Genomic DNA, 8,857 nt, shown 5'->3' with positions numbered 1-8,857 from the left:
CTTCAAGGTGGCCACCTGCCTGTGGTTCTAAACCCTGGCAGCCCATCAGAGTCACTGACAGACAGGGCTTGGGAAGGAAATGCTCGTAGGGCCCACCCCAACCCAATGAACTCACAACCCTGGGGCTGGACTCACAAGTGGACTTTGTTATGCTCCCTGGGTGATCTAGCACACAGCCAACTTGTTAGTCAGTGAGTTTGGGTGGGGGGAGCTCAGCAGGGGCTGAAGCATTCAAGAACCCATCTTCTTCCTGATTTCTTTCCCTCTATCTTCCTCTTCCTCAGTTCATTCCAACCCTCACCCAGAGAACTTAAACTCAAGGAGCACAGGGGAGGAGGATGGTCAACTGGAGATGAGCCCCACCACCACCATTATATGGGATGTATGGCATTATCTGGAAATGCTCTTAATGGCCACTCCTGGTGAAGCAGAGTTACAGGTTCAGGCAGAGTGTCGCCCACTGAGCAGAGATTTCCCAAAACCGGAGCGACCTTTCCATCAATTGTTGGGCTCGGGATCACCGGGAGCCCCGAACGCGCAGAGCGCTAAGGTAAGGGGAGAGGAGCAGGCCGCAGGCGGGGGCCGAGCGGAGCTTGCCTACCTCCCTCGCTCGCCCCAACAAGTCCTTTCGGGCAGGGCGCAGGGCTCAGGGCGCGCGCGATGAAAGCGGTGAGCCCGGTGCGCCCTTCGGGCTCCCTATTTCATGTAACAGTCTCATGCCAGGTGAGACTGTTGAGGTATTGGTCTCCATTGGGCTGCAGCAGTGGGGAGCTGGCGCTGTGCTGTCTGGCTCAACACGGCCACAGGGCGGCGGCAGCGCGCTGCAAGGTAGCCAAGGCGGCGGCCAAGGAGCCGGCGCTGTGCCTGCAGTGCGATATGAACCACTGCTACAGTCGCCTGCGGAGGCTGGTGCTCACCATCCCGCCCAACAAGAAAGTCAGCAAAGTGAAGATCCTGCAGCACGTTATCTACTACATCCTGGACCTGCAGCTGGCGCTGGAGACGCACCCCGGCTCTGCTGCAACAGCCACCACCGCCCGCGCCGCCACACCCACCTGGCCAGATCTTGTCCGGCAGCGCCGCCTGGGACCCCGCTCACTGTGCTCAATACCGACCCGGTGAAAGGCCCGGTGGCAGCTGGAACCAACGACAAAGGGGATGCAGGAGGGTGGTAGCAGGGTGGCGGGAAGCGGGCGTTCCCTCTCTTCAGAGTGGGAGCCGGCCGAGAATGACAGCCCCCAGTTGCTCTCCTGCAGCCCTTGCAAACTCCCAGGTAGGAGGAGTGTGCACACTAGATGAAGAGGATCTGCTCATCGCAGATACAGCAGGAGCAATTACAACGCAGCAAAAATGTCCAGGCAGCCATTCTGCTGTGCGCTCCGTGGCCATTTCTCCTGCACTTGGGCCCTAACTTTGCTGACACCGCTGGGGCAGCTTCTGCATTGCTCACAGGGCAAGAGGCTGCTGCAGTTGGCAATGTGCCTCACCTGCTCCTCAACATCGCCACGGCTCATCAAAGGCCATTAATCAAGCATTTACTTTTAAATCTAAACAGTTCTAGAAACACAAATTTCTGGCACAGTGGCCCTAGCCTGCCTAGGGTTGCGAAAACCCAGCAAATTTGCTGCTGACATTCCTCGGGTTACAAGCCACCTAGCCCTGCCGGCAGTGCGAGTCATCTGCTGCCCTCTTTTGAATCTTAGGGCACACTGCACCCTAAGAAGGGCCAATGGCCTGAAGAAGGTCTCTTCCCCCTGTCAGGGGGCAGCTTCAACCTGGCTGATCCATGCTGGCATAGGGCTCTAACTCTCCCTGGGAGCACTACTTTCTCTGAAGGTGCACCTCTGCGGTGAAAGCAAACCGGAGTCTAAAGCAGTAAAGGAATTAAAAGACATGAGGTTATGTTTTGTTTTTTTCATTTTTAAATTTATTGATATATAATTGACTGATAAAATTGTATGTATTTAATGTATGGAATCTGGTGTTTTGCTATGCATATACAACGTGAAAGGGTCACTGCAATCCAGTTAAGCGACACATCCCTCACATTACTCTTTGTGTATGTGTGCTGAGACACTCAGAAAATATTCAGTACCTGACACAGTACTGTCAACGCCAGTTGCCTTGCCATGCGTTAGAGCTCTAGAACTTCATCCTGTAGGACTGGGACTTGGAACCCTTGGGCCAGCATCTTCTTATTCCCTAACCCTTTCCCCTCAACCAACTTTTATAAGTCTAAGCTCTACTTTATGAGTCTTGATAGTCTCAATGCCATGTTCAGGTGGAGGAGGCATCTCTCTGGGCCTGGCTCACTTCACTTCACACTGTCCTTCTGGCTCATACCTGTTGTCACAAATGGCAGCATGTCCTTCCTTTTTTTGAGGCCAAATAATATTCCATTGGGTGTGTGTGTATGTGTCTGTGTGTGTGTGTATATATATATATATATAAATAATATTCCATTGGGTGTGTGTGTGTGTGTCTCTGTGTGTGTGTGTGTGTGTGTGTGTGTGTGTGTATATATATATATATGCCACATTTTACTTATCCACTCCTCCACCAGAGAACATTTAGTTTGTTGTTCCACATTAGATATTATGAATAATTTCTTTTCTTAATCCATGTTTTCACCCAGAAGGCTTCCCCTCTGGCCTAATTTATTTAATGCCCTAAAGTGCCCAAGCATTGCAGGACACATTTCTTGAGCCTCTCCAGTGGGTCTTTTCCGTGCAGGACAGCAGTGAGGTGAGGTCCTCACAGATCCTGACCTGCTTCACTCATGCAGCTCCTCCACACAGCACCCTGCAGCCTGCTGCCTGTCTCTCCACCAGCTGTGTCTGCTGTCAGCCCCCGCCCCCATCCCCATGCTCCTGCTGCCATTCCCCCCCAACCCCACCCCCATGCTCTGGTAATCTGGGCCCCCTTCCCTTACCCTCCCTGATCACATCTCAGCCTTCTTGCCCCTAGTCAATCCCTTACTCCCAAAGAATGCACAAAGGAGCAGGTCAGAATGTGTTCCTGAGAAATAGAATGAAAGAAGACATTGATTGCCACCTTCTCCTCAGGGTCAGGGGGTTATGTGGAGGACAAGAAAATGGCATCAAGGTAGTGCCAGGAAAATCAGGAGGCGACTTGTCTAAGATCTTGGCCATGGCAGTCTCATTTTGAGAATGGCCACACCACAACCATGGAAATGCAGATCCTGGTGGAAAAAATGGTGATGGCACACTCCTCTTCCTGGGGGAAGAAATGCTGGAATTTTCTGATCTCCCAATCAGACCATTAGAAAGTTAACATGCACCCAGAATGCAGACACCCTCCCTGTCCCTGGGCAAATGTCCCTCTGCATCATGGCCCACTCCCTAGGCACACATCTTGTGAACTGAACAGGGTCCTCAACATAGTCGGGCATGCACAGTTTGGCTTTGCTACCTACCACTGTCTTGGAATTCTTAATGATTTCTGAACAAAGAACTTCACTTTCCTGTTTATGTTTGCCCCTCAGAATATGTAACTGGTCCTGCCCAGCACTCAGGGATGGCCGGTCCTGTGGCACCCTGTCCCTGCTGAGATGGATGTCTTCTCTGCAATTCCCAGATCTCTCTGGTCACTTCCTACATTCAAGGCAAGAAAAAAAGGAGAGTTCAATATTCATATAGCGGTATCCCTTTTTCTGGAGGAAACAAAAGCTTTCTCAGAAGTACTCTAACCAGCTTATATACCTTGTGTTCCCAATCCTTAACAGAACATGACACCTTGTAAGTGACCATTAAATGCTACAAAATGTTTTTACATGAGCAATCTGGTCAACTAAACTCTGGCCTTAGAAAGTCAGACCAGAGGGGAGATAAATGTAAAATCAAAATACAAAGCAATCAAAAGCCTCTCATTCCAGTCAGGCAGGTGACTCATGCCTGTAATCCTAACAGCTCAGGAGTCTGAGACAGGAGGATCATGAGTTAAAGCCAGCCTCAGCTACTATGAGGAACTAACCAACTCAGTGAGACCCTGTCTCTAATAAAATACAAAATTGGGCTGGGGATGTAGCTCAGTGGTTGAGTGTCCCTGGTACCACCCACCCCCACAACAACAACAACAACAACAACAAAAAACTCTTATTCCTCTTTGAAAGTAAATCATAAGTAACTAAAGCGAGACATATTTCAATATTCTTTCTTTCTTGCTAGTACTTTAAAATGAACAAAAGAGGCTTCAATGATATACAGCTGATGATGTTTCTGTTCAAATAAAGTAAAAAGAACAAAGATAAAATAAGTGGTTGTTAAATTTTTGTTGTAAAGGTTTTCCTGGTGAAATACAGATAAAAAGGAAATAAATATGCAATGTTTTCAGGGAGGGAAAATAAAGTTAAAAAAAAAAATCCAGAAGCTCGGTAGATGTGCAAAATCTCAGACCTCAACCCAAACCTCCTAAAAATAAAAAGTATGTTTTAGTAAGATTCCCAGGGAATTTGTAATGTGCCCTTCTTTTTATCCTTTTTTCACCCTCAATTTTAATTATATTGTCATATAAAAAGTGTTCTATTATTTCACATAAACCTAGGAAGGATTCTCAATGTTATTATAATTATTTATATGACATTTATATAGAGCTAAGTAATATGGTGTGATCTAAGGTAAGGAAATGTATAGTCTGCCTCCATTTACATTCTATTTAGGCATCAGGGTTTCTCAATGTTCACACTATTGACATTTGGGGACCCATTGTTCTTTGTTATGAAAAGCAGTCCTGTGCAGTGTAGGCTGCTTAACAGCATTCCTGGCCTCCTGTTACTAGGTGCCACTAGCAATACCCACTCTAGTTGTAAAAAACAAAAGTGTTCCTAGATATTGCCAAATTTCCCCAGGGGACAAAATAGTCCTGATTGAGAAATAATGCTATACATTAAAAGTTTGCCATTTGACAAAGAATCTTCCAAGTAGTGCTAATTTCTTTCTCTTTCTCCTTTTACTTCTTAGTTTATACCCAGATCTACTGTTTACTATATTCCATGTGATTCTCTTAGCTTGGATTTGTTTCTTCATTTTGTTTCTATTTTTCTTTGAATAATTTTTCAGTAGAGGTTGTGTGGATAGGAAACTTAACAAGTTGACTCAGTATGGAGATCAATATTCAGTAACTCTGGCTCATCCCATGTTGCTAATGTGAAATCTGATACCAGTATTATCATTTCTCACCTATTTGGGTATAAATCTGCTATCTTAGTGTGGGTTAGGTTATGTGAAACTGTCAATATTTTACCATTCTTTTTACTACAACCCAACAATTTAGTGTGGTTTAATCTAATTTGCCTTCTATTTTTCTTGCTTATTCTATACTTCCTTTTTCCCTTTAGTCACCTTCTTTGGGAATTTTTGTTTGTTTGCGTGCTATTTTATTTTTCTCCATCAGTTTGAATGTATACCTTCTTTTAGTATTAATGATTTTACTAGAAATTATAACATGCATCACTGACTTGCCAAAATCTAGTGGCACATGGTATTTTTACCTTCTTCCAGACAATTCTAACACCTGGGCATTCTTTCACTCCAATTGCTCCCCGAACCTGATGCTTTGGATGTATATATGAACCCACAAGAAAAAAAAAAAAAAACAGTTATTATTATGTATCATGTTTATTTAGATTTATTCCCCTGATTTTGCATTTTGCTTGCTTTCTTCCTGTATCTCTTGACTGTCACCTGGGACTATTCCTTTAATCCAAGGAGGGGGTGTGCACATTTTAGACCAGTTCCCATTGTCAATCTGTGAAGTTTTGTTTACTTGAGATCCTCTTATCCCACCTTTATTCTAGATGGATATTTGGCTGGTTATAGGATTATAGTTTGTCAAGTATTTCTTTTATCACATCACATCACTATCCTGGTTTCGATCTCTGCTCTGCAGAATTTGGTATCAGTCTTACTTTGTTACTTTCCCAATAATCCTTTTCTCTTGCTAGTATTAAGATTTTCTCCTTGTCTTTCTATAGTTTCATTATATTTGATACTTTCTCTCCTTCCTTACCTCCTTCTCTGCCCCCTCCCCATTCTTTCTCCTTCTGGGAATTCAATGTACATGTGGAATCTATATGGATGTCTTTTATCAGGAAAATTTTTCCAATAACTATCTCTTGAATACAATATTTCCATCATGTTCACAACACTATCTTTTATACTTGCACCATTAATTTATAGCACCAAGAAAATAAAAAATAATCTCGCAGCCAATTAAATAAACTTTAACATATACCTCTGTAATTCACATTTTCCTTATATTTTATGTAGAAATTATCTTTTATTAGAACAATTATGCTACATACACATATTTCATTGTTCATGCCTGTATTATGGTTCTCCAGATAAATATAACCACACACACATTTCATCCTCTTGAGAGAAAGGGAATGGGAACACAAATGTATTTTATGAAATTGACGTACATGGTTGTGAAAGGTTGACAAGTTCAAAATTTGACAGGGAGGAGACGAGAAGAATTAAAATGCTATTCCAAAGGCAATCTGTTGGAGGATTCCCATTTGCTTGGGAGAGGTCAACATTTTCTTCTGTTTGGATTTTCAATGGATTGAAGAGGCCTACATAAATTGTTGGGAAAAACATTGCTCAAAATCTACTGATGGAAGTAAAATACTCAACCAAAAACATCATCACAGAAACAAAAATGTTTCCTCAAATATGTGGGCTCTATGGCCCAGCCTAGTTGACAGATAATCACAATACCCAATAAGGAAAATATCCACAAAATAAATTGCCACATTTTGTCTACTGTCTGTGTGGGGTATTTCCTCAAAGCTTCCATGAAAGAACTAAAAACCATCAGTTATGGACTCTTCATCTGGCTTTGGACGTATGTAGAAGTAGCCTATTACTGACTTCTTAGAAAACATATCTGCTTGATCCCCTTCATCTCTTTCCCATGACTATTAACTTTGTAGGGCATGAGAAGAGTGCTTCATTATTGTATCTGGGATTTTATTCCAAACCACTGACCCCCTTTCTAGCCATGCTTACATTTTTTTCCTTTTCTTTTCTTTTTGGTACAGGGGATTTACCCCAGGAGCACTCTACCACTGAGCTAAGGGTCTCACTAAGTTGCTTAGGGCTTCTGAGTTGCTGAGGTTGGCCTCTGACTTGAAATCCCCCTGCATCAGCTTTCAAGTCACTGGGATGACAGGTGTGTACCACTGTGCCTCACCATGCTTATAAACTTTTGATATGCATTAAGACACAGGCAATGAGCATTGACAACTGCTGCCCAGTTTTAGTAAAAATAATATTCTATCAATTTTTTTCTTATTGTAATTTATTCTAATTTGTTATATATGACAACCAAATGTGATTCAATTACACATATAGAGCACAAATTTTCATGTCTCTGAGAATAAAGAGACATGAAAAAATAGAGTCACACCACTAGTGTCTTCATACTGTACTTAGGGTAATGATGCTCATCTCATTCCAAATGCATTTCTTACCCCCATGCTGCCTCCCTTCCCCTCCCTCCCCTTTGCTCTATCTAAAGTTTGTCTATTATTCTCAAGCTTCCTCTATCCCCATTATGAATCAGTATCCTTATATCAGAGAAAACATTCAGCATTTAGATTTTTGGAATTGTGTTACTTCACTTAGCATTTTATTCTTCAATCCATCCATTTACCTGCAAATATTATGATTTTATTCTCTTTTAATGCTGAGTACATTCTATCAATTTTAAGAAACATCCTGATTTCAGAAAAGGCAAAATGTGAAGAGTATATGTATCAGCAATGAAATTTTGTATAACTTCTGCCCTCTATCTTTTCATCTGAGACTTCAATTAAATGAATGCTAAACTTCCTATGTACTTAAGTACCTCCCTCCCTCCACTTATTTTTCTTTCTTTTTTTCTTTTTTCCCTAATTAAATACATTCTTTGGGTCTTTAATTTTTCTTATTGCAGGCCTGGGCTGTGTCTCAGTGGCAGAGAGTTCGTCTCCCATGTATGAGGCCCTGGGTTCGATCCTCAGCACACATAAATAAATTACAGTTACTGTGTCCACCTGCAACTAAAAAAATATTTAAAATTTTTTCCCTATTGCATTTTTCAGTTCTTGAATTTCCCCTTGTTTCTTTTGAATATTAGTAATATTTTAATATGGTTTCCAGTTACTTTCAGAGATTTTTATGTTTGTCTTTTATCCCCAGAATTATTGTAGGTATTGTTTTACAGGTATATTTCTACAGAGGGCAAAGGTCTTTTAAAAAATAAATGAATTCACTCTGTGGAATAAAAGCCACATTATACAACATGCAACCACAAACAGTATACACAAAACAGATAGTAAAGGACTGATATGATGAATTCTACTATCAGTTTTTATTTCTTTCCTGCTAAGAAAGTGGTAGAACATAGTGTTTACAAGCAAAGTTAATTAGACGAACATGTGCTTAAGTTCTGCCCATGTAATCTTGGTCAGTTACTTTATTTCACTGAATAACAGTAGTGATCACAAAGAGTCATCTTGGACCAAACTAGAGTAAGTGTGGAGAGCATATGTAAAGCATAATGAATACATGTAGTATCATCATCATTGGTAATAATCAGTCCTCATCTGGGACAGTCACTCATGCAGCACTGGTACTGGGTTATCTCATGTTTCTTCCAGGAACTTTCCACTGAGTCTTAAGCTTAGCCAATGCATTTGCCCCAAAGCTTTTACTTATGGTATATATTTATTTTCTAAGATTTTATGCACGGATGTGAAACCTAGAAAGCCTGGCTTTCTTTTATTCTGTCGAGCAAAATGCTAGCCATGCATCATGCTGCAGTTCTCTCTTTCTTTCTCTCTCTCTCTCTC

The 8,857-nt window shown here is 42.1% G+C and overlaps 1 pseudogene; it reads left to right on the top strand.

The window, feature by feature from the left end:
* The first annotated feature begins 660 nt into the window (after positions 1-660).
* On the top strand, positions 661-1,175 carry LOC143388608 (DNA-binding protein inhibitor ID-4 pseudogene; annotated as a pseudogene).
* The last annotated feature ends 7,682 nt before the right edge of the window (positions 1,176-8,857 follow it).

This window comes from Callospermophilus lateralis, unplaced genomic scaffold, assembly GCF_048772815.1.
Source record: "Callospermophilus lateralis isolate mCalLat2 unplaced genomic scaffold, mCalLat2.hap1 Scaffold_708, whole genome shotgun sequence".
In the NCBI taxonomy this organism is placed as follows: domain Eukaryota; kingdom Metazoa; phylum Chordata; class Mammalia; order Rodentia; family Sciuridae; genus Callospermophilus; species Callospermophilus lateralis.
The sequence above is the reverse complement of the archived record's forward strand: the minus strand, read 5'-3'. Positions and strand labels throughout refer to the sequence as shown.